The sequence below is a fragment of the Protopterus annectens genome, chromosome 1.part1, assembly GCF_019279795.1.
Source record: "Protopterus annectens isolate FY-2018-M chromosome 1.part1, PAN1.0, whole genome shotgun sequence".
NCBI lineage: Eukaryota > Metazoa > Chordata > Ceratodontiformes > Protopteridae > Protopterus > Protopterus annectens.
In genome coordinates, this window is record NC_056726.1 from 777,473,235 (window position 1) to 777,498,072 (window position 24,838).

The following is a 24,838-nucleotide window of genomic DNA, read 5'->3' on the forward strand; positions in this document are numbered from 1 at the left end:
ATGCTGTCACATAAGAGGCTGTAATTGGCCTTATAGAAGTTTTTTAGTCTAGTTGTTGGCAAGGGGGGTCTTGAGTTATAGTTACTTCTAGCGAGACTAATTTGTGGTCAGATCTCACCAGGGATGGCCACATACTGGAGGTAGTCCAGTGGTCCTTATGTTGGTAAGCACCAACATCCAGGATGTTTGAGCCCCTTGTTGGTGTGTCAACCAGCTGGTCCAGGGCACTGGAGTTAATGAAGTCCAGGAACCTTTGGGCAAGTGAGTTAGAACACATAATTTACCCAGTCAATGGACGGATAATTAAAGTCTCTCAAAATCAGGATGTTTGATTGTATCTTGACTGACTCAAGTAGATCTGAGTAGGCTATGTGGATGTCCTGATTCATGGAGGGGGTCCTATAGCTGGCAATGACCAGAAGAGGGATCTTACCGACCATCAGTTGCACCTGAAGTAATTCAATGGAATCATGCTGTTTAAGCAGTCTAGAGGTCTATCTATCTTTAATGAATATTGATACATCTCCTCCTTTACTTCTCATGCCTTCAGTTTGTGGTCTGAACTTGTGGAAGGAAATGTAACCTGGTATAGCTGGGGTGCTCTCCGCAGCCTTAAACCAGATTTCAGTGACTGCACAAATGTCAGCATCCTCCAAGGTGAGGACTGCTTCCAGTGAATGCAGTTTCTGGCTTAGACTCTTAGCATTTAGCAGCATAACCCTAAGGTTGTTTTTAGAGGATATTTTTGCATCGGCAATTTTGTTCTTGTGACATTGCCTAAAAAAGGCACTATGGGGTTGGCAAGAGCCTTAGCCAGTAACCAAAATCCCATGGGTGACAGATGAAGACCATCTCTGGCAAAACATTGAGGTTTGTCGACCATATCATCCCAGGCTGACAGATACAGGATCCTTTTTGAATGACACCAGAAACTAAGCCAATTGTTGAAGTCAATCATTTTTTGTTTGTGTTGAGGTATCATTCTAGGCGAAGGTAAAATGCTGCTTAAGACTATGGACATAACTGTCTGAGACACATAATCAGAGAGCTCAGTCATGTCTCACCTCATTTAGTCCAGTGAGGTACATCTCAAGTCTTTCATACCAACATGGGCTATGACAACATCATACCGCCTGTTGTTGAGAGACTTGAGTGCATGTGTGATGTAGTGGATCCTGGCACCAGACAGACAGCTGACCGTGACCTTTTCCTTATCCAGCCTGGTGAGAGGGAATTCTGTGTGTCTCACAATTGAGTCAGCTATGACTAAGATGTTTGTTTTTGTGTTATGCCTTAGGGACTTGACTGTTGAGACACTGGTGTGTGATATATTATGTGTACTATGTTCTGCAGAGGATGTGTTATGTGGACCATGCTTGTGTTTGTGCTTGGGAGGTCTCTGATGTTTAGGTAATCTTCTGGTAAGGATTTTTGTACATATAGGTTTATGTGTTGTTGGTTTGGTAGGTGAGGTGTGCATGCTGACAACCTGCTTATTATCAGATGAGCGAGAGAGACTGGATTCTAGATTCTTGATATAGATGCATCTCTCACATAATGAATTTGTGTAGACTAGAAGAAGTGGGTTGTCAGTTTACATGACGCAATTGCTACATTACCTCAGGATGCCCATGTCAACCAGGCTGGCTGGAGAAACTGTGGGAAATTGTCTGTTCATAATGCTAGGTAAGTTGATGTGGTCAAAAAACAGGTAGAGGACAGAAAGGACCAGGGAAAGTAGAGGACGGGAGAAATGGGCAAAAATACAAAATGCTAGTGGGTAGGATCTGTGTTGGTACCTCAGGAGTTATGCTGACTGTATCACCTGTCAGTGAGCAACAATCATGAGAACTCACTGATGGACCACCAGCAGAGTGCTAAAGGAACATTTGCAGGAAGAAATGTTTGCATCTATAACTGCCAGTGGTGCACACCCCTGCTCAGCAGTGCAGGATGTGCAAGCATGAGCAAATCCATACAAATGCAGTGCTTATGTAGGGATATGGTAAAACTATAGTTCAAAAGTGCAATATACAGTGAAAATTTCTACTTAAGTTTTGCAGAGATTAGTAGATGCCTTGGATTTATCAGATAAATACAGCAGAGCAGTAGCTGGTCACCAAACTCTGTGAAACTTTGCTAAAACAAGCTCAAACCCGTGCAAATGCTATGCTTATGTAGCAAATGAGAGCAAATTAATTTAAACAAATTAACCAATAAGAAGCTCAAAACTTGAGCCCTGTTCCAGCAACCTTCAATCAGATGAATTATAACTGCACACTCCTGCCACTAGGGTGCAGGGGAGCACTCTCCAACAAAAGATGGCGTGATTTAGTGCTCTAGCTATACAAACAGAACTAGATTCAGTAGGTATGAATATAGTCTATGCAACAGCAAACAAAGTGCAACAATTTCACACAAAAAAGACAGTTCAAATAAGCAGGCACAGTAAGCCTTCAACTCCTAGCTCAGAAGGGCAGAGGCTACCCTCTCCTTCCACAAGAGTGTAGACCACAAGCCTTCTTAATGTAACATAACTGTCCTGAAGCCCAAGCACGTAAACCAAAACTAAGACACTTTTAGAATAAGAGACACTCTAACCTTCAACCAGCAATTCCCAACTTAAAAGGATGTAAGCTACCTGCCACAAATGTGAAGACCACAAACCTTCTTAATGCAAAACAACTGGCCTGCAGCCCAAGTGGTTAAACCAAAACTAAGAGGCTTAGAATAACAGTTATAATTTAATCTTGCTACTAACAAGTAATAATAAATGCAGCAGAATAAATGCAATTGAACACTTTTAATAACAAGCAGTAAAAACAAAATAAAGTAACAAGGTAGGAAGAAACACAAATACAGTAAAAGCAACTGAATAAAGTGCATTTTTTTAAGTTATGTGGGAAGGGAGGAAACAGAAGATAATTCAAGGTTAAGAAACTAAGGGGTGGGCCTTCCCAAATGATTTCTCTGTACTCAGTAGAATGAGCTGATGAGATGGGACTGGAAAGGGAGTGTCCAAAATCAGATTTATAGTTGGGGCGGGCAACTCAAAAGCCACCAGGTTTAAGAATACAACAACAATTGGGCAGGTGGGTAGAAAAAATAAAATGCAGACAGAGATGAGCAATATTCAGGCTAAGTACAGCAAGCAAGCCAAACAAGCATTCCAGATAATAGCAATATTTTAGCTAAAATGAGGAATGCTGTTTCTCAGCTCCTCCCACTAATTAGCTGATGTTATTCACTGTTTGCAAAGGAATTCTTTGCTAACTTTTTTAACTAACCATAGCCAAGGCCTCTTAAAACTCCAACAGAATAGGAAACTTGGCCAGCCTGGTGAGAGTAGCTTTTTATGTTGAATAATGGAGTCATCAATCACTAGAACATTTCTTGAAGCTGGTTTATGAACATTAGACATGAGAGTGGACTGTTCCCAGTGACATTGATTTGGGGGTATGTGGAATGGATGTACTTGGAATCTAAACATAAGAGCTCTAGGAGGCTTTGGTAAAGATTGTTTAATGGCATCAACACAAGCCATTTTTGTGATGTCTGTAGGAGGATGTTGCATTTGTATGGATGGGAGTGTGAAAATCTGAAGCTCACTGCATGAAAGTTTGCTGGGAGAGGGATGCCTCGAAGCACACAAGGTAGTTACACCTCTGACAGACAGAATCTTCAAGGTTGAGCAAGCAGGAATTAATTTTCAGTGAACATGAGGCAAGTACTGCACTACCATATGACACCAACTGTTAGAATACTGCCAGTGGAGGTGAGTCTGATTAGCTGCCTTTCCATTATGTCCAGTGTTATTAAGTGTTAAACTGTAAAAGAGATACTGAAAATTGACATGTCTGTGGTTAACTCCCCATGCACACACCACCAGTGTAAGTGCAAGAAAACACTGGAGGCAAGACTCATGTGAAACACAGGTTTACTAAGTAATCCACAGAGACCAGTAAAATAAAGCAACCATCTTCATAGTTTCCATTTCAAAACAAAACAGAAATAGTATCTTAAATTATTTCTCACCAACAGTGCTCAGTCCGGAACCCATCTTTTGAATAAAATGATGTCCAAGGCTGCAAGCCTCTTTATGCCTTATAAATAGGCCCTTCCACAAAATACACATCACAGGTTAGCCCTGATTTGGCTTTCATACTCCGTGCTTTCTGTGTCTTTTGTCAGATGATCCTCTAGATAAGAAAACAACTTCCTGATTTTAGCCAGGCCACTCCCTTTTATAACCCAGTAATTGGCAATTAAGATCTTGTTTTTTAACTAATACATGGTGGTTTCTGATGGCAGATCTGTCAGAATATTCACATACTCCAAACTGAAGTAACAGACTGGCACATTACATGTTTTCACATTTTCAAATTCAGCATTAAGCCCTACACATTTCCCAAAGTCAGCATATCAATATCTATCTATCTGTCTATCTATCTATATATTTATCTATCTATCTATCTATCTTTAAGAAAATCATGCTTTTACTGAAATTTGTCACATCAATATATGCAGTAAGTTTGAAAACAATTTTGAGATGGTTTCAGATCATTTTTTACTTAAATGACAGAACTTGCATAGTTTATTCAAGATCAGTAAGTCACCATTCTCCTCAATATTATTCATATTGAGTGTCTAGGCCTTCATTGCCTGTATCCCAGGCCTTCCTTCAGACTATTCACTTTTAGACCTCCTGGTCTTTCTCTCCCTCTCTCTCTCTCACACACTCACACACACACACACACACACACACACACACACACACGCACGCACGCACGCACGCACGCACACACACACACACACACACACACACACTCATGCACTCTTTCTCTCTCTCTTTCTGGTCTTGCATTTGCCCTTACTGGGTATTATGCCATCACCGGTATGAATCCTGTGGTCCAGGCCCCTGCCTGTGTCCCTCTGTAACCCTTCTGCAGTGACAGGCAAATATTTCTGTACCTTCAGCTTCTTTTTTGTTTTTATAGAAGGTGTTTCAGCTTTGTTGCTAGACCATCTAATTATACATCAGTTCCTCCAATTATTTCCAGCTTCAGATATGGACCAATTTATTGAATTACATCTCACATAACCGCACCCCCCCCCCCCCCCAGCTGAGACATAGTGGTATGGACTATACTTCAGGCCTGCTAACTCCCAGTCTGGCCAGCCAACTAATTTGGCATAGACATGGTCAGGTCACTATCTACCAGAGACATCCCAGCATGCAAGTACCATAGCCACAAGGATCTGCTTCCCATTTAGCCACAATCCATTCAGTGCTACCGTAGCCTTTCTGATGCTTCACTGATTTTGAAATATTGCTAAATAAAATTCCCTCCATTACAAAGTTTCTTTATGTTACACTACAATGACATTAAAGTTGACAGTATTTGCTACATCCCTTTTCCGGTTTACTATGGTATAGTTGAACCAGACCCCATCGAATGACTGGATCGTCGACCCACGACCGCGAAAATGACAATGTTGAATTCTGACATTGTTGAAATACGACTCATCTTCAACCTCAAAATGGGCTTTAACATGGGTTGAGATAGGGGTGAGATTCGTACTTCGACAATGTTGGGTTCGACATTGTTGCCGTTCGCCCTCCAGACTTCAACTGAAGTGGATTCGACCGAACCCGCTTCGACCCTACCATGGTAAACCCCCTTTTCCAGGGTCTGTTCAATTGTTATCAGGCCAAACCAACAACAAGTACTATCCTTCTATTATTGTCTTAAAGTAAAGGTCTATCCTGGTTTGCCATCAATGGATATTTTAATAAGGTGGTTTCTCTTCTTGGTTAGCTTTACAGTTTTATTCACTAGGGCTTTTCCCTTTTGTATAGACCAGTGTAGGCTTTCATGAAAATAATTTAGACTCTCTTGCTTGATTTTATTTCTGCAATTTCTTTCATTGCACACTTGTAAGGCAATATTTTCTCTCTTGCAGGCTACCTTTGGCACTTTATTATGCTGCTGCCTTTGCATTACTGCATTCTTTATTTCAGTTTGCCTTTACCTTTGTTGTGTGGCATTCTTTATTTTAGTTTGCTTTATTTCATTTCTTTATATTTGCTATATTAGCTGTAGAGTTCTTAAAAGATCTGGTCATCGGATCATTCATAACAGACTTGCACTTTGAAAAGATCTATTCTTTAGAATACTGTTTATGTTGTCACTACATTTCATTCGCATGAACGCATTTTTGCTTTTATTTTTAGATGTACTTTTTAACATTTTGAGCCTTCATTTATCATAGGTTACCACTCTGCATTTAGACTCAGATTTATGCCCTTCACATAGTCATATGCCATCCACACAAATAATCCACCTCTTCTTTAGACTCATTCCACAAAAGAAACCTCCAACTCAGAGCTCTATGCTTTTCAAACTTTGTACCAGTCTGTACATAAAATTCCTGCATTTTCTTTGTTAACTGTAGCACATTCTTTGTTTCTCTTGAGCCACAATCTCTCTTGCATTTGCAAAGCATTATTTTTCTTAGATACCTCTTGGTTTAAGACACACTCTTATAGCTCAAATAGCCTTCTATTTATAGACTTTACCCCATGTATATTCACAGGTTCTGTCTCCACCTCCTTTATGTCATGAGTCTGTATGTTTTCCAGCCAGTGCAATACCTTTTTTTGTTAATTTTTCTTTATATAACAATAGTTCAGACTTCACCCAAAATGTCCTTTATGTCCCAGACTTGATTAGTAAGCTTTCACTATCAGTTAGGGAGTTAGTTTGCTTATGCACATCTGCTTCACCTTTCTCAGGCACTGCTTTGAACAAGATCTCTGCCTTTTTATTTTAATTTCCAACCAGCTATAGTAGCCATTGGCAAAAGAGTCTTTCTAACCCAACTTGTATTTGGCCTAGCCATTTTGGATGCAGCCAACTAAGATACTTATGAACTTTACAAAGAATCTCAAAATATTTCACTTCATCACCCACTCTACCCCGTCAAGAGCACCACTGTTGTTGTGTCTTTCGGCTTATCCCAGTTAGTGGTTGCCACAGCGGAACTCCGGTCCACTAATGTTTGGTAGTGGATTTTTACGTGCCGAGTTACCAGCCCTGATGCACAACCTTCAATGAAGGCACACTCATTCACACTTGCCTCCACACAGAAGACAATCTAGTTGAGAATCGAACGGGACAACGTCTTGCTGTGAGGCAACAACGCTACCGCAGCACCACTGTTACATTCAGTAAAACCAATTTGTTACCAGTAAATCAAACAACAGATTTCCTTTTTGGGTCTCTTCTCTTCAAACTCCTCCTTCCAGACACATAGTCAACACTAGCAGTAAAGCTCATAAGTAAAACCTCCTATAGCCTAAGGAGTTAATCCCAAACTATCACAAGTAAAACTTTAATGCACTATGTATGTTCTATTTTATTCCTCAAATTTGTATTTTTTTCCTGCCTGTATCCATATATAATCCCTCTGCAATGTGAAGTGAATGCATCTGTTCTTGCCACCCTCCACTCTGTTTTTTTTTGTTTGTTTAATATAAAACACTGGAGGCAACAGTTATGTGAAACATAGGTTTATCAATTAATCCATACAGCCTAATAAAATAAAGCAATTGTATTCATAGCTTCCATTTCAATACAAAACAAACATAGTATCTTAAATTATTTTTTACCAACAGTGTTCATTTCAGAGCCCATATTTTGACTAAAATGAAGTCCAAGGCTACAAGCCCCTACATGCTTCATAAACAGGCCCTTCCACAAAATGCACATCACAGGTTAGCCCTGACTGGGCTTTTGCACTCCATGCTTTCTGTGTCTTATATCACATGATCCTCCAGATGAGGAGACAACTTCCTGATTTTAGCCAGACCATAGGTTCATAGGTTCATAGGTTGGTACTAGGCTATCAGCCCTAGGGCGTATACAAGCCTAGCCATAACAATTCCCTGGCTATTTCTTCCCACATTATTTACTTTCCTGGACCCCTGTCTAGCAGGGTGACTGACATGATCCCTGGGGTGAATTTCCTTTCTCCCATCCAAACGTCAAGGTTCCTCTTGAAGAGGTCCAAAGAGGCACTCTGCTTGACATGTATGGACAATCTGTTCCAGAGTCTGGGGAGTCTCTGGGTCAGGAACCTATCCCTCCAGCATGTTTTGTTTATAGTGATGACAAGGTTTAGATCCCTGGAGCGTGTAGCTCTGAGGGATTGGGATTTCTTTAAGTGTAGCATGTCCAACAGCTCTGGGTTTGACATGGCCTTGTATGTTAAGCAGAGATCGCCTCTGAGTAGACGATATGCGACAGAGTATAGCTGGAGTTTTTTAAGGCGGTCAGCGTAGGGCATCTGCTTTAGGCCTGTGATTCTTTTAGTGAGGTATTTCTGAGGCCTTTCCAGTTGTTGCAGATGTCTTGAGAGGTACATACCAAATGGGGCATTGTATTCTATAATGGGTCTAATGAGGGTTGAGTACAGTGGGACAATGACCTCCTTTTTTCTGGATGAAAAGCCCTTCATGATGAGGTGTGCCACATAGAAGGATTTCCTGACTATTGTGGCGATGTGGTTATCGAAGGTGAGACCACTGTCCACCTGTGTCCCTAAGTCTCTTATCACACTTTCTGTGTTTAGTGTACTGCCACCTATATGGTAATTCATGGATAAATGTTTTTTCCCAAAGGGGATAACAATACATTTCTTGGCACTGAGCTAGAGCCCATGGCTCTGGCACCAAGCATCTGTTTCTGTAAGGCCCTTTTGTAGAGTATGCACATCATTTGCGGATTCAATAATGGCTCCCAGTTTGCAGTCATCTGCAAACTTTGTTAGCCAGAGTCCCTTAGTGTTGACCTGTACTTCAGAGAAGTAGATGCCAAACAAGAGCGCCCCAGGACTGAACCCTGAGGTACTCCACTTGTCACTTGTCTGGAGCTGGATTTGGAGTCGGCTACTTTTACAGTGTGGGTTCTATCAGTAAGCCATTTAGCAACCCATTGGGTGACATAGGGATTAATACCCAACTTAGTAAGTTTATCTATGATTCCAGAGTGGGGGATGGTGTCAAAGGCCTTGGCAAGGTCTAGATAGGCTGTGTGGACCACCTTACCCTTGTCCATGGCTCTGGAGACTGATTCAAAGAAGTCAATCAGGTTCAGGAGACAAGATCGGCCCTCCACAAACCCAAACTGGGTGGGGTCCAGTGTTTGAAGGTTGCCATTGTCTTTGTTTATAAGTTCCATGATAATACACTCCATGGCCTTGCAGATAAGGCTTGTCAGACTGATGGGACGGTAGTTTCCGGGATCCAAGGTGGATCCTCCCTTGTGGATTGGGATAACTGTAGCTCTGCGCCACTCAGTGGGCATGAAACCTGAGGTGAGGCTATGATTAAACATGACACTTAGGTGAGGTGCCAGTTCATATTGTAGTTCATGTAGTACACAGCCCGGGATGTCATCTGGTCCCATGGATGCTGTATTCTTGGCTTTAGAGAGTGCGTTTTGTACCTGTGTGGCCATTATTACTGGAATTTGGCAATCTTCCGGTATTGAGATGGGCCATTTAGGGAGTGAGAGGGGGTGAAGTTGGCACTGAACCGATCTGCCAGGATATTGGCAATATCCTTTGGATCAGTATATTTATTGCCATTCTGTTTTAGCTCAGAGCAGATCTGAGCATTGCCATTTAGATTCTTGACATAGTTATAGAATGCTTTGTGGTTGTCTTTGGAATCTTTGGCAATTTTATTTTCATAACTAGCTTTGGAGGATTTTATGAGGCATCTCAGTTTCTTACTGAGGCTAGTAAGGAGTTTTTGCATCCTGGGATTTTCCTCTTTTCTGCAAAAGTTTCTTCCTTTTGTTGTAAAGTTTGTTTATGGCAGGGGACCACCAGATTGGCTTCCTTTTTTGGATGAGAGCATTTTGATTCTATTTGGGATGGCATGATTCATGCATGAGTGGATGTGCTCATACAGTGCCTTAGTGTAGGATTCAGCAGTTGAACTTTCAGTTCCTGTCTGCATGGGTGTCATGAAGTTTGTCACTTCTGACTTGAGTAGCATGAAGTTGGCTTTGGAGAAGTTTTTATGGTGGTTTGTTTACTGGGAGGTGGGCCTGGGATGTGGATGTTAAGGGTGATTAGCTTATGGTCAGACCTGACTAACGAGGGGGTGACCATAGGTATGGAGCATTGATTTGCCATGTTGGTAATGACTAGGTCTAGGATATTGGAGCCCCTGGTGGGACTATGGATTAGTTGATCCAGGGCATTGGAATTTATGAATTCCAAGAACCGTTGCGCAAAGGTGTTGGGACATGAGTAGTTTTCCCAGTTAATGGCAGGGTAGTTAAAATCACCCAGTATTAGGGTGTTTGGTTCTATCTTAATATTTTCCACTATGTTTAAAAAGGTGTAGTGAGAATCTTGGGGTATGGTGGGGGATCTGTAGCAAGCTACAATTTGGATTGCAGTCTTACCTAGTGTTAGTTGCACTTGGAGAATTTCAGACACATTGTGTTGGCCAACTAGCCTGGTGGTGTGAATATCCTTGGTGAATATTGACACTCTTCCACCTTTAGTGTTTCGGTCCTGGTTTGGTGGCCGAAAAGTGTGGTAAGAGTTGTAGCCTGGTATTGCAGGGGTGCTCTCTGGAGCCTTGAACCAGGTCTCAGTTACTGCACAGATATCGATGTTCTCCATTTTTAGGAGTGCCTTGAGAGAGTGCATTTTGAGGTTTAGACTTCTAGCATTGAGTAGCATTACCTTCAGATTTTGCATGCTTGTACCTGTTACGGTGGTGGTTTTGTCCTTTGAAGTTTGCCTAAAAAGGCACTATAGGGGTGGCAAGAGCCTTAGCCAGTAACCTGAATCCCAGGGGTGACAGGTGCAGACCATCTCTGGCAAAGCATCGTGGTCTGTCAATCATGTCATCCCAGGCAGACAGATACTGGATCCCCTTTGAATGACACCATAAGCTTAGCCAATTGTTGAAGTCAATCATTTTATCCTTATATTGTGGTATCATTCTGGGTGAAGGCAGGATGCTACTCAGGGCTAGGGTCATACCTGCCTGGGCCACATGATCCGAGAGCTCTTCCATGTCTCTTTTCATGTAGTCCAGGGAGGTACGTCTCAAGTCATTCACTCCAACATGGACAATGACAGAGTCATATTTGTACTTGTTGTGGAGTGACTTGAGTGCATGCATTATGTGGCGAATCCTGGCACCCGACAGGCAGCTGACTGTAATTTTCTCCTTATTCAACCTGGTGAGTGGGACATCAGTGTGCCGGACTATAGAGTCACCTATGACTAAAGTGTTAGGTACATTGTCTTGCCTTAGGGGCTGTTGCTGGGTGGCACACTGGTGTTGTGAACTATGTGACACATTGGTTGTGATTGGTGTTTGTTTGCGTTTCAGCTTCAGAGGTCTTTGTTGCTTGGGCAGGTTACAGTTAAGGGCCTCTGCATATGTGGATTTAGTGTTGCTATATGTGGGTGTTGGTGGTGCAGGTTTAGAAGGGCTATGTGTTGCTTGAGGTGTAGTGTGGGTGTTAACCTTCTCCTCTTGACTGTTTAGCACAATCTTGGGTGGAGAGAGCTTTGCTTCCATTTTGGCTATGTAAGTGCATCTCTCACAGGTTGTAGTGTTGGGTGGTAGGAGGAGAGGGTTGTCTGTGTACATGAGGCAATTGCTGCATTGCCCCAGTATGCCCAGATTCACCAGGTGGACAGGAGAAATCACCAACAGCTGACCCTTGGACATGCCTGGTTTGGGGCTTTTTTTTTTCTTTGTAAAGTACAGGAGCTGTTTCCTTAGCAAGGTACTTTGCAATTATAGGCTGTTTAGTGCCTACTATTAATTTCTCCTTATTAACAAGGAGAGTTCAGTGTTTGTATGAGTTTAAGGCTTCCTAGTGCTTTCCAGCAGGTATTAGAGAAAGTGCTAGTCACAGGGATGCTTAAAGGTAAGATTGAAAAGAATGCACTCTGCAGTGTGCACTACAGAAGTTAGATGTGAAAGTAGGTAACTTGAGTTTTACCTATTTAAAAAGTTAAGGTTTAGTGGAGAGTTACTATTTTTAAAACAGCAAGATGGATTGAAAGGGGTGGTCACTTTTGTAATTTGGTACTATGAAATACTGTAGGATGGCCAATAAATTTAAATAATTGAAGGGGTGGGATTTCAAAAATGATGATTTTGTGATTACTCACATAAGCCAGTGAAAGTAGAGAGAAATGAGATATATGGTCAGATTAACATAAGAGGCGGGTAACTAGAAAGACAGTGGTATTTAACAAGACAACTTAAATGGGTGAGAGGGTGGGAAAAAATTCTGCCTGACTCAGAACAGAGAGAGTTGTGGTCTCTTTTGAAGTTTTAATATGCTGTTAAAACAGAATGCAAGCAAAACACAAGGTAAAGAAAACAAACTACAGTATTCAAAATATAGAAGGCAATACAGTAATACAAAAAATATAAGCAAACTAACCTTTCCTTCACAGCAAAGTGTAGCAGAGTCTGGATGAGTGTAGCAGAGTCTGGATGACCACTCCCTTTTATAACCCAGTAACTGGTGATTAAGATCTTGTTATTTAACTAATACATGGTGGTTTCTGACAGCTCTGTCAGAGTATTCACACACTCCAAACTGAAGTAGCAGGCACATTACATGTTTTCACATTTTCAAATTCAACATTCAGCCCTACACATTTCTCAAAGTCTATCTATCTATCTATCTATCTATCTATTTATCTATCTATCTATCTATCTATCTATCTATCTATCTATCTATCTATCTATCTATCTATCTATCTATCTATATTCAAGAAAATCATGCCTTTACTGACATTAATTTGTCACATCAATGTTTAAGTTTGATAACTTTTTTGAGATGCTCTCAGATAATTTTTGACCTTAAATGGCAGCACTTATATAGTTTATTCAAGATCAGTCAGTCACCTTTCTCCTCAATGTCATTCGTATTGAGTATCTAGGCCTTCATTGACTGTATCCCAGGCTTTCCTTCAGTCTATTTGCTTTTAGGCCCCCTGGTCTCTCTTTCTCTCTCTCTCTCTCTCTCTCTCTCTCTCTCTCTCTTTCTCTCTTCCTCACACTCAGTCTTTCCCTCTCTATCTTTCTGGTCTTGGATAGGCCCTTACTGGGTATTATGCCATCACCGGTATGGATCCTGCGCTCCAAGCCACTGCCTGTAACCCTCTGTAATCGTTCTACAGTGAGAGGCAAATATCCCTGTTGCTTCCAGCTTCCATTCTGTTTTTATAGAAGGTGCTTCACCTCTGTCTCTAGACCATCTGATTATACAGTAGTTCTTCCAATTATTTCTAGCTTCACACATGGGCCAAACTATTGAATTACATGTCTTTTAACTCGAGCATATCACATAACCCCTACCCCCCAGCTCAGACATAGTGGTATGGACTATACTGCAGGCCCACCAACTCCCAGTTTGGCCAGCCAACTAATTTGGCATAGACATGGTCAGGTCACTATCTACCAGAAACATCCCAGCATACAAGTACCATAGCCACAAGGATCTACTTCCCATTTAGCCACAACCCAGTCAGTGCTGCCTTAGCCTTTCTGATGCTTCACTGATTTTGAAATGTTGCTAAGTAAAATTTTCTCCATTACAAAGTTTCTTTGTTACACTACAATGACTTGGAAGTTGACAGCATTTGCTACATCCCTTTTCCAGGGTCTGTTCAATTGTTATATAGGGCAAACCATTAACAAATACTTTCCTTCTATTACTGGCTTAAATTAAAGGTCTTTCCTGGTTTGTCATCAATGAACATTTTACCATTTACTGGTCTAGCAACTCCATGTATCAATATATATATATATATATATATATATATATATATATATATATATATATATATATATATATACACACACACACACACACAAATACATACATACATATATACACATACATACATATATACGTGTGTGTGTGTGTGTGTGTGTGTGTGTGTGTGTGTGTGTGTGTGTGTGTGTGTGTGTGTGTGTGTGTGTGTATATATTGATAGATGGAGTTGATAGCCATGTAAATGTTAGCAATTAAGTCCTGTTAAACTAATCACCTCTGTCTAAGTGATTTAGTAGGTGACACTGGGTATAGACCCACTCTTAACACTATGTAGATTTGACTGTGGGATTTATTGAGCTGAGTGACTGTGATGTCTGTGCACTGGCCCAGCAATCAAGGAGCCTTAATCTTCACCACTAACACCAGTGAGGGGCATCCATATAGGCAAAAGATAATAAGTACACACACAGTAAAGTACAATTTCCCTTAAGAGCACACACAGATCACAGTCAATCTGGGGCTGGTTTCTCCCTTTCCCTCCAGGTACCCAATCAGACTCCCCACTGGCACAGCTATAGGGTCCAGATCTTAGCCTAGTGGGCAAGCTAAAACCTCCAGCACCCTCTTTGTCCAACCAGTGCTTTGTGTCCCTGCCCACAAAAATATGAAATGAAGCACAAGGTGAGGATAATGAATTACTTGTTTTATAAAAGATTACCTTGCTCCACCTTCTATATGTTCAAGTCAAGGTTTACATTTTTCATCATCATCATCATAGTCCTCATCATCATCCTCCTTTTCCCAATTCCTATGTGGGGTCACGGTGTCATGTCAACTGTCACTATCTCACTCATGCTTCAATGCCAGTCTCATGTCTTCTTTGACATTCATACGGCAGTCACAGGTCTTCTCTCACACAATCACCCATCTATTTGCTGGATGCCCTAGAATCCTTTTCCCTACTTCCTGTCTATCCCAAACCATTTCCATTAGATTGTCCTCTGCTTTCCTACACGTGTCCAAACTACCATAATCTGTTCTCTTTGACCTTCTCTGCAACTGGAGCTATTTGAGCTTCTGCACTGATGACACCATCTCTGTGGCTGTCCCACAGTGTGCATCTTACCACTCATCTCAGTCACTCCATCATCTCTAGCGCCCTCAGCTGTTCTTCCTTCACTGTGCCAGTTTCTGTACCATACAGTAGTACTGGTCACACCACTGTTTTGCACACTTTATTTTTCAGCTTCTTTGGCATTCTTCTGTCACACACTACCCATGACTCTCTGTACCAGTTGTGCAGTAGCCTTTCTAATTTTAAGCTGTTAGCCTGTTCCACTATTTCCGTTATATCTCAGCTTTGATTTATCTGTTTCTTCCATTATAACTGTCTAAGATGTTGTCAGTTTCATCTCATGTGCCTTCAGCTTTGCATTCCATTCCATTCCCCAATGATTGGCTTAAGTTCTTGTTCAGATTCTGCCTGTAATGCCACATCATTGGAATACAGCAACTTTGTTAATCTGTCCCCCTAACCTGTTTGCTAATGTAGTCCATCACCAATATGAACAGCAGTGGGCTCAGAGCAGAACCCTGATGCACACCCACTCTGACTTGGAGTCCTATTATGAGGCCAAACACTGTTCGCACTTGGGCCACTGGGTCCATATACATAGCCAGCATTAATTCTAACAATGTTTCTGGGACTTTGCATCATTGCAGGACTGTCCAAATCAGCTTTCTTCTAACCTTTTAACCAAACAGGTGTGCACCTCGAATGACACAGATAAAAAGCTATTAATCCCAAGGGGGATTAATAGTTTCTTCTGACCTTGCAATATGCTTTCTCCAATTCTAGGAATTCACAGTTGGACTTTTTGCTCATCATTATCTTCTTCTCAACTGTCTGTCTCACTGCAAACATCGGATCAGGTGGGCTGCAACCTGATCTGAATATGAGCTGCTCATCTTTCATCTTACGTTCTGCTACTCTGGGCATTCATTTATGAGGTACTTTCATGCAGTATGATAGGAGTCTGATACCTCTTTATTGTCCACAGTTGTGGACTTCCCTTTATTCTTGTATACTGGCACTAGAATGCTTATTCTCCAGTCATCTGGAATGTCACTTTCTTTCAATACTGCTATGAAAACCATTTGGATTAATTTCTCCCCTAACTTACCCAACATCTTGATCACATCTACCATGCTCTCATTTGAACCTGATGATTTCGCTGACTTCATTTTCTTAGTGCTGTTCTTACATCTTCCAGCATGGGCTCCTCCTCATCTCTCACTGTAGGCTGTGGTTGGCGTAGTACAGCTTCTGTGGGGTTTTAGCCTTTCAGAAGCTGCTGGAAGTACTCTTTCCCTCTGCCTTTGATGACCTGTTGACTGGTGAGCAGGTTGTTGCTGGCATCCCTTATGAAGGATGTCTGATGACTATCTACTTTATTTTTCTGTTTGTGCCTTGCAACCTGATATAGTTTCTTTGTGCAATCTGCAGAGTCACTTTCCAGACGTTGGTAGAGCGCCCTTGATCCCTTGTTTTCTGCTATTGCCACTCTTCTCTTCACCGCTGTCAGTATTCCTTCTTAGCCTTAACCATATTTTTTATCTCCCACTTTTTCCTACATTGTTTCTTTCTTTCAATAACTTTCTTGACTTTTGAATTCCACTGCTAGTTTTCCTTATGTACCTTACTTCTGTATCTGGCTCAGCTGCATATCTGTTCTATAGTTTTAGCATATGCTGTTTTGAGATGCAGCTATTCCTCTTCATATCTCTCTGTTTCCTCTTGAGGTGCTAATGCCTGAATATCCACTTGACCTCTTTTGGTTTCTCACCAGTCAACGTCTAGGTCTTTAGCCTAGTCTCTGTTGACCTTAGAACCTTGTCTGACCATGGCTTTGTAGCTAATTGTGGCAAGCAGTGGTTTATGCAGTGGGATGGCTATTTCACGGGGAATTACTTTGCAATCACTGAATCTTCCCCAAAGCCCTTTGCTTACTAAGATGAAGTCTATCTGAGTTGTATGTTGACAACTTTTATATGTGATATTGTAATTATCTGTCTTGCTGAACCATGTGTTGGTTACCATCAAGCGATTTAGCAGACAACAGTTCAGAATAGCTTCTTCTTTATTCCTGTTCTCTACTCATGTGGACCTAAGCAGTCCTCATCTTCTGTTTGTCTGTCTTGAAATATGCATTCATGTCCCAGTTTATCGGCACCAACTTACATTGTCCTGCTTTATCTAGTAGGTCCTACAACTGCTGCCTGAATGCACTCTTCCCCTCGCCATTAAACCTTGCTGTGGGGTATAGGCTGAGATTATGAATAATGCCCTATCCTTAGACTAGAGTCTAATTGCCATGAGTTTGTCAGTAATTCTGATGACATCCCTCACTCACTGACTTCTGAAGTCTTTTCCTAACCACATTTCCCACACAATTTCTAGTCTATCTTTCCCCTGAGTAGTTGACTCTGGATTCCAAACTAGGTGTCTTTGCTGCACTGCCATTCTATTTTGCCTCCTAAATACAGAGGATGTCCATTCTCCTACAATCACATCATCCACTTCTAAGCTGCATCCTGTCAGTGAACATATACTGAGTGTAGCAATCCTTAGTTCATGTTTGGCAGGACGATTGGTTTTATGTGCTCTGTAGAGCTATCCCAGGTAACCCAGGCTCGGCAACTTCACACCACCCAGACAGTACCATCAGGGTTGCTGGGTTTTATGGCAGACACCCAATAGGAGCACATAGACCCCTCCCACCATTAGCATGGGACCTACTGTAAGTCAGAGTAGGCCAAATCCTCAGTCCACTTATCACCAGCAAATACCCATGCCTATCTTTTATGGGACAGTAGTCAGTCTGACAAAATCATGTACAACCCATTTTTGGACCATTAAGTGTCTAGCCCTGACACAGAATTGCTTACTAGGATGAAGTCTGTTCGAGCTGTATGTTGGCCATGTTCTTCTGTCTAGAGGATACTGTGCATCACACTGGATGCAGTTCTTCTATACAACTGTTCCCTCAATAGGCAACATCTAGAGTCTGTGCTTTACATTCTTGAAACACCCAGCATATTTTTGGGAGGTGGAAGGAATCCCACAAAGACGCCGTGAGTACATGTAAACTCCAGAGGTCAGTATCAAACCTTACACCTTGGGCATGGGAAGTAAAAACCTTAAATGTTATGACAACTGCAGTTTTTTTGCTTTTCCTCAAAGGCAAAATGATGACCATGTTTTTCTTTCCAAAACACTGAATGTATGGATGCATATAGTGCAGACTTTACTTTAATGAGTAAAGTAGACCTCAATAAAGACTGATTCAGGTTATTTATTTATTTATTTGAATTTGTTTACCAAGGTAGAGCACTGATCAATTCTAACCAATTTCAGTCTCACCCTGGGGTCAAAAACTGACTAAACTTACAAAATAGACAAGAGTGCAATAACACATAAGTGACAGTAAAACAGGACAAAGATGAAGAAGTGCCTTGGACACATAGTAAACGCAATGTATTAATGTCCAAAGTGTACAAACATTTCAAAATATTTCAGAAATTAGAGTAGAATAAATTAGGAATGTGAAAAGGAACAAAAGATCATAGTGGATGAGTTAAGTGTGGAGAAGAGTTAAAGTAATTAAAACATATTTCCCTTACATTATATAATGGCTTATGGTGAGTGTGAGGATTGGGTGAAGATAGATGAAGGCTGCCAGCCTAGCCAGATAGAATTTTGGAGATAATTCTGTCATCTGTAAATATTAATGTAAAGCACAAGCTTGTTGTCTTAAATGGTAAAAATAGTGTTACATGTGAAACTGGAAAAAATATAACAACAGTGCACTCTACTGACCAAGTAAAGCATGCTGTGATCCTTTGATGTAAACATGGCTCCAGACAGTCTATATGAAGGAATTCTTGCTACTGTTTTAAGGCCAGAGTTAATGGCCAGAATTTGCATGCATAAATGTCCTTTATTGCTCTGGTTTCTGCCCAGAGTTAAAGAATGTAAATGTAGTTTCTGTTATCCTGGGAACCCAGGGAAGTGTGAAGAATGATGTAATGTGAACCAGGAATGTGATTTTAAAAACAGAGAGCGAATCAGAGAGCATTAAGCATTTTTGTCTTGACCATTCAACTCACCAGCACTGTCTTGCTCTATTTGTAAGTTTATCTTAGACTTGTGTTTTCTCTTAGAAATAGCTAGAAACTAGAAAGATTAGACTAAGTGTTTTTCCATGATGTCAGAACTGGACTACTGAATTATTTTAAGTATTTCTCTGTGATCTCTAAACTCTTGGCTAGCACTGTGTAGTAAAAAGTATTGCCTTGTGTTTTGACTATTTGTTGTTCAATATTTTTAAACCCTTTCAACTGTGGCTGTTTTTATAGAGATAATTTAAGCTCTTTATAGTACTTGCATGCCTTTGGTAAAATTGAACAAAGCCACCCTAATAGCTTTAGCCCTGGGCTATACTACCAATTGGATAATAATATTGCACAGTAATAATTGGACACCCTTTTAAAGGCCTTTGAGTAGCTGATAAATATAAGTGGGTAGTGGCAGCTGGTACTACCATATAGTCTGGGAAAAAGGGGCACAGCTGGAGAACCTTTGCCAGCCTTCCCTAGGAGTGTCTGTGTGGTTGTATAAACTCTTCTTGAAGTGTGTGTGTGAGTGTGTGTGTGTGTGTGTGTGTGTGTGTGTGTGTGTGTGTGTGTGTGTGTGTGTGTGTGTGTGTGTGTGTGTGCGTGTTTTTGTGTGTGTGTGTGTGTGTGTGTGTGTGTGTGTGTGTGTGTGTGTGTGTGTGTGTGTGTGTGTGTGTATGTGTGTGTGTGTGTCAGCTACTTGGGCAAGCACAAGAAGCACTGGTTGGACAGAGAGGGTGCTGGAGGTTTTAGCTTGCCCACTAGGTTAAGATCTGGACCCTATAGCTTTGCCAGTGGGGAGTCTTATTGTGGACCTGGAGAGCAAGGGAGCGACCAGCCCTGGACTGACTGTGATCTCTGTGTGCTCTTAAGAGAAATTTCACTTTACTGTATATATTTGTTATCTTTTCCTCCTACATGAGACGTTCCTCACTGGTGTTAGTGGTGAGGATTGAAGCTCCTTGATTGCTGGACCAGGGCATGGGTGTCACATATTAATTGTTTGGCAGTGGTGGGCTATCCATATCACATATTAATTGGTGGCAAATACAAATTGGCTTATAGGGGTGTGGGTAGAGTAAATTCCTGTAGCTTGTGTACAGTGATTTTTGAAGGTGTTTTGTAAACTAAATCAGCCACACAGTGACTACTCAGAGTTCAGATTACAATTGTTTTATTTCTTTTGTTAGCTTAGTTAGTCAGGGTGAGAAGGCAGCATGTCAACAGAGGAGTATGGAAGGCTGACAAGGAGCCAGCTGGCGGAGATGTGCCAGGCTAGGGGACTGTTGCATGGAAACCTGACTAAGGCAAACCTAACTGCAGCCTTGGTTACAGCTGCATCAGAAAACAGCAGCCAGGAAGACAATCAAACTGGCAGTGGAGATATAATACCCTCAGAAAATGGACAGCTCAACCTTTCTGCAGAGGACTTAAAAATCCATCTGGAGCTAAAGAGACTTGAGTTGGAGGCCAGGCATTTGGAGACAGAAGCAGAGGTAAAGGAGTGGATGAGGAGGCATGAGAGGGAAATGCTGACTCTTCACCAGAGTCATGGAGGTAATGGGGAAGGGAGTAACTGGACCCCAGAAGCACAAAAGGTCAGTAAATTGTTTCTACAATTTAAAGAGGAGGATACGTTTGATAGTTTTATTCATATGTTTGAGAGGGCATGCAAACAGTATGGTGTTGACCAAAGGCTCTGGGTAGGGTTCCTGACCCCCTTACTCCATGGTAAAGCTTAACTATTTTGTCAAAAATGTCTGATGTTGCATGTTTTGATTATACTGCTGTTAAAAATCACTTGTTAGAATTGTTTAAGCCAACACCTGAAACGTATAGGAAAAAGTTTCTTGAGCATAGACGCAAGGCAGATGAAAGTGTGTGTGAATATGTTGCTGAACTGAGCACTTATTTCCATAGGTGGGTGAGTAGATGTCAGGTCACCACCTTTGAAGGGCTGGCAGACATTTTGGTGAGGGAACAAGCCCTTTGCACTTTGCATGAGGACATGAGGATCTGGTTAGCTGATACACAATGTGCTACTTCAGATGAGTTGGGGAAGAAGGGAAACCTATACCTGGCAAGCAGGGCAGACCTGCACAGGAAAGAGATCCCCAGTACTGTTCATGGGTCTAACGGAACCCATGGTGGGCAGCCCAGACTGCCCCAACAGAATCTGCCAGTAGCAGGGGAAGCCACTAGTCCAGGTACACGTCCAGGAGCTAGGGTTAAATGTTTTTAATGTAGCCATTGGGGCCATGTGGCATACAGGTGGCCATGGAGGCAAGGTGGGGAACAAAAGTTGAGGGAGGCAGTAAGTGGGAAAGACAAAATGCCAATAGTAGGTTGGCTTGGAACAAGAAGGGTACCAAACTACCGCCAGAGGTTATATCCTATTGTAGTGAATGGCAAAGAGGCTATTTCCAAGAGAGAGACAGCCTCTGATATAACCATTGTAAAGCCTGCAATAGTTACAGAGGAGCACTATTTGCCTGGGCAGTCTATTCCAGTCGGGGCTTTAGGAGGGATCCCATTCCAAATACCTTTGGCTACAGTTCACCTTGACTGGGAGGGTGGAAAAGGAAGCCATCAAGTAGGTGTGTTGAGGATATACCTGCATATATCCTGATAGGGAATGATTTTGATAGTGCAGTACCCTGTGTTTGTGCAGTTGCATGCAGTCAGGCTTGGAGATAAGCAGGTAAGTCTGGTAGCCTGGGGGAGACCCAGACAGACTGCATACTTGCAGCCAGGACTGGTGAGGTCATTACTTCAGTGAGGGAGCTACCCTGTAGCAGTGAGACTAAAGGTGAGCCACTGCTTCTTGGGGGTACTGATGGTCCCTTGGACAGAATGACTGCAAAGGTAGAGGTGAGTAGTAGTACCCAGGCTGTCAGTGAGGCACCACTGTCAGAGGATGCCAGATTTCCTGTAGAGGGGGAGCTGGCAGGGGTTATAAGGAGAGAGTTGAGACAGGCCCAGCTCCCAGACCCTACATTGCAAGGCCTGAGGCTGGTAGCTAGGGAGGCACCTGATTCTCAAGGAAAGGGGGAATCTGTATACTGGGACAAAGGGTTACTGTACAGAGAGTGGACCCCTGAGGAAGGGCTAGAAAGTGAGAGAGTACAACAGTTGATAGTGCCTAGAGCCTACCATCTGGTGCTTCTAGCCATAGCCCATGATATTCCCTTTGCAGGTCATATGGGCATGAAACGTACAAAGAGCCATGTTATGCAAAACTTCTATTGGCCTGGAATTTCCAGAGATGTAATAGGGTACTGCAGGACCCGTGAGCAGTGCCAAAAGGTAGGCAAGGCAGGAGACAAGGTGAGAGCTCCTTTGATGCATTTGCCTGTGATTGAGGAGCCATTTCAGAGGGTAGCTATGGATATTGTGGGTCCTCGGAGTACCCCAATTTCCACATGGAACAAGTATATCCTACTGGTACTGGATTACACTACACGATACCCTGAGGCAGCGTCTTTCTCCTCCATTGAGGCAGAAAGGGTGGCAAATGCTTTGTTAGAGATTTTCAGCAGGGTAGGTTTCCCAAAAGAAATACTGACTGACAGAGGTGCCAATTTAATGTCAGACCTGCTGGCGTGTCTGTGGAAGTCTTGTAGGGTGAAGCACATGAAGACCACCACCTACCATCACCAGACTAATGGTCTTGTTGAGAGGTTAAACTTTACAATCAAGTCCATGTTACAGGCATTTGCAGATCAGTTTAAGAGGGAGTGGGACAAATATTTGCCCCATCTGTTGTTTGCTTACAGAGAGGTTCCCCAGGAATCCACGGGTTTTTCACCCTTTGAGTTGCTGTATGGGCATAGGGTGAGGGGACCTCTAGATTTAATTTGAGATGAGTGGGAAGGTGAATGGGAGTCCCACAAGGAGTCTGTTGTGGCATACATCCTAAACCTCAGGACAAGGCTGAGGGAACTCATGAGCTTGGCCCATGTGAACCTGGCAGAAGTCCAACAACAGAAAAAGGTGTGGTATGACAGGAATGCTCGAGCTAGAGAGTAGGGCATCAGGTAATGGTTCTCATTTCTGTCAGACACAACAAGCTGCAAGCAGCTTGAGTGGGAATCTACAAGGTGGTAAGAAAGGTAAGTGATGTTAACTACATGGTGGGACTGCTAGGCAGGAGGCAGGGGCACAAATTGTGCCATGTTAACATGATGAAACCTTACCATGATAGGGAGGCCCTTGTGCTGAGAATTTGCAGTGGATTGCAGGAGGAGTCTGAGGTACATCTGGGGACTGATCTCCTCAGTGAGGCTCAGGCAGACACCTCAGTGGAATGGGTTGCAATGACCCAGGAGCTATCTCCTACCCAGGTTCAAAAATCTGAGCAGTGTTGCAGGAATTTGGGGACATGTTCACTGGGAAACCAGGGTGCACTCACCTGGGGCAGCACCAGGTGGATACAGGACCCCAAAGGTCTATTAGGCAGGCCCATTATAGAGTGCCTGAGAGAGTCAAACAGACTCTGAGGGAGGAGGTACAGGAGATTTTGGAACTAGGGGTGATTCAAGAATCCAACAGTCCCTGGGCCTCCCCAGTGGTGCTGGTGCCAAAGAAGGATGGCAGCACCAGGTTCTGTGTGGACTACAGGAAATTAAATAGTCACACAGAGTCAGATGCTTACCCCATGCCTAGGACAGATGAGGCACTAGAGCAACTGGGTGGGGCTAAGTATCTTACAACCACTGATCTTAATAAGGGTTACTGGCAGGTGCCCTTGACTCCCAGTGCTAGAGCAAAGTCAGCCTTTGTGACTCCTTTTGGCTTGTATGAATTCACAAAGATGCCCTTTGGGATGAAGAATGCCCCAGCAACTTTCCAGAGGCTGGTAGATCATATCCTAGGAGGAGCAGGAGGGTTTGCCCTTGCTTACCTAAATGATATTGCCATCTGCAGCCATTCCTCGCCAGACCACCTTCAGCATGTCAGGGAGGTGCTGGGCAAACTACAGAGGGCAGCGTTGACCATTAAGCCGAGCAAATGTCAGGTGGGTATAGCAGAGGTCTCCCACCTAGGACATAGAGTGGGGAGTGGTAAGATAAGGCCAGAACCTGCCAAAGTGGAAGTCATTCAGGCATGGCCTGCACCTGTTACTAAAAAGCAGGTGAGGGCATTTTTAGGGACAGCAGGGTACTACAGAAAGTTTGTCCCCAGTTATAGTACCATAGCTGCTTCCCTCACAGACTTGACAAGGAAGAATACACCAGATAAGGTAGTGTGGACCCCAGCATGTGAGAAGGCATTCCAGAAGCTTAAAGAAGCATTGGGAGGACCCCCTGTGTTAGCCAGTCTAGATTACAGCAACATTTGTTGTGCAGGTGGATGCTTCAAACTATGGAGTGAGGGCTGTACTTAGCCAGATTGCTTCAGAGGGAGAAAAGCACCCAGTGGTCTATCTCAGTCATAGGCTCCTACCCAGGAAGGAATGCTATGCAGCTATGGAAAAGGAATGTCTAGCCATAGTGTGGGCACTACAGAAACTTCAGCCTTATCTGTATGGAAGGAAATTCCCTGTTATGACAGATCACAACCACCTAACATAGTTGAACAGAGCCAGCCAGCAAAATGGCAAGTTGCTAAGATGGAGCCTGGGGTTGCAAGCATATGATATGTCCATGCAGCACTTCAGTGGGATTAGCAATGCCAATGCAGATGGGCTCTCAAGACAGAGAACAGTGTAAGGTATACTCAGATAGATCTACCTCCCTCAAGCAGCGTTTCTCAAGGGTCACTTGAAAAACTAGCTTGAATTCTCAAGGGGGGAGATATGTGAAGACTGGGTGAAGACAGCT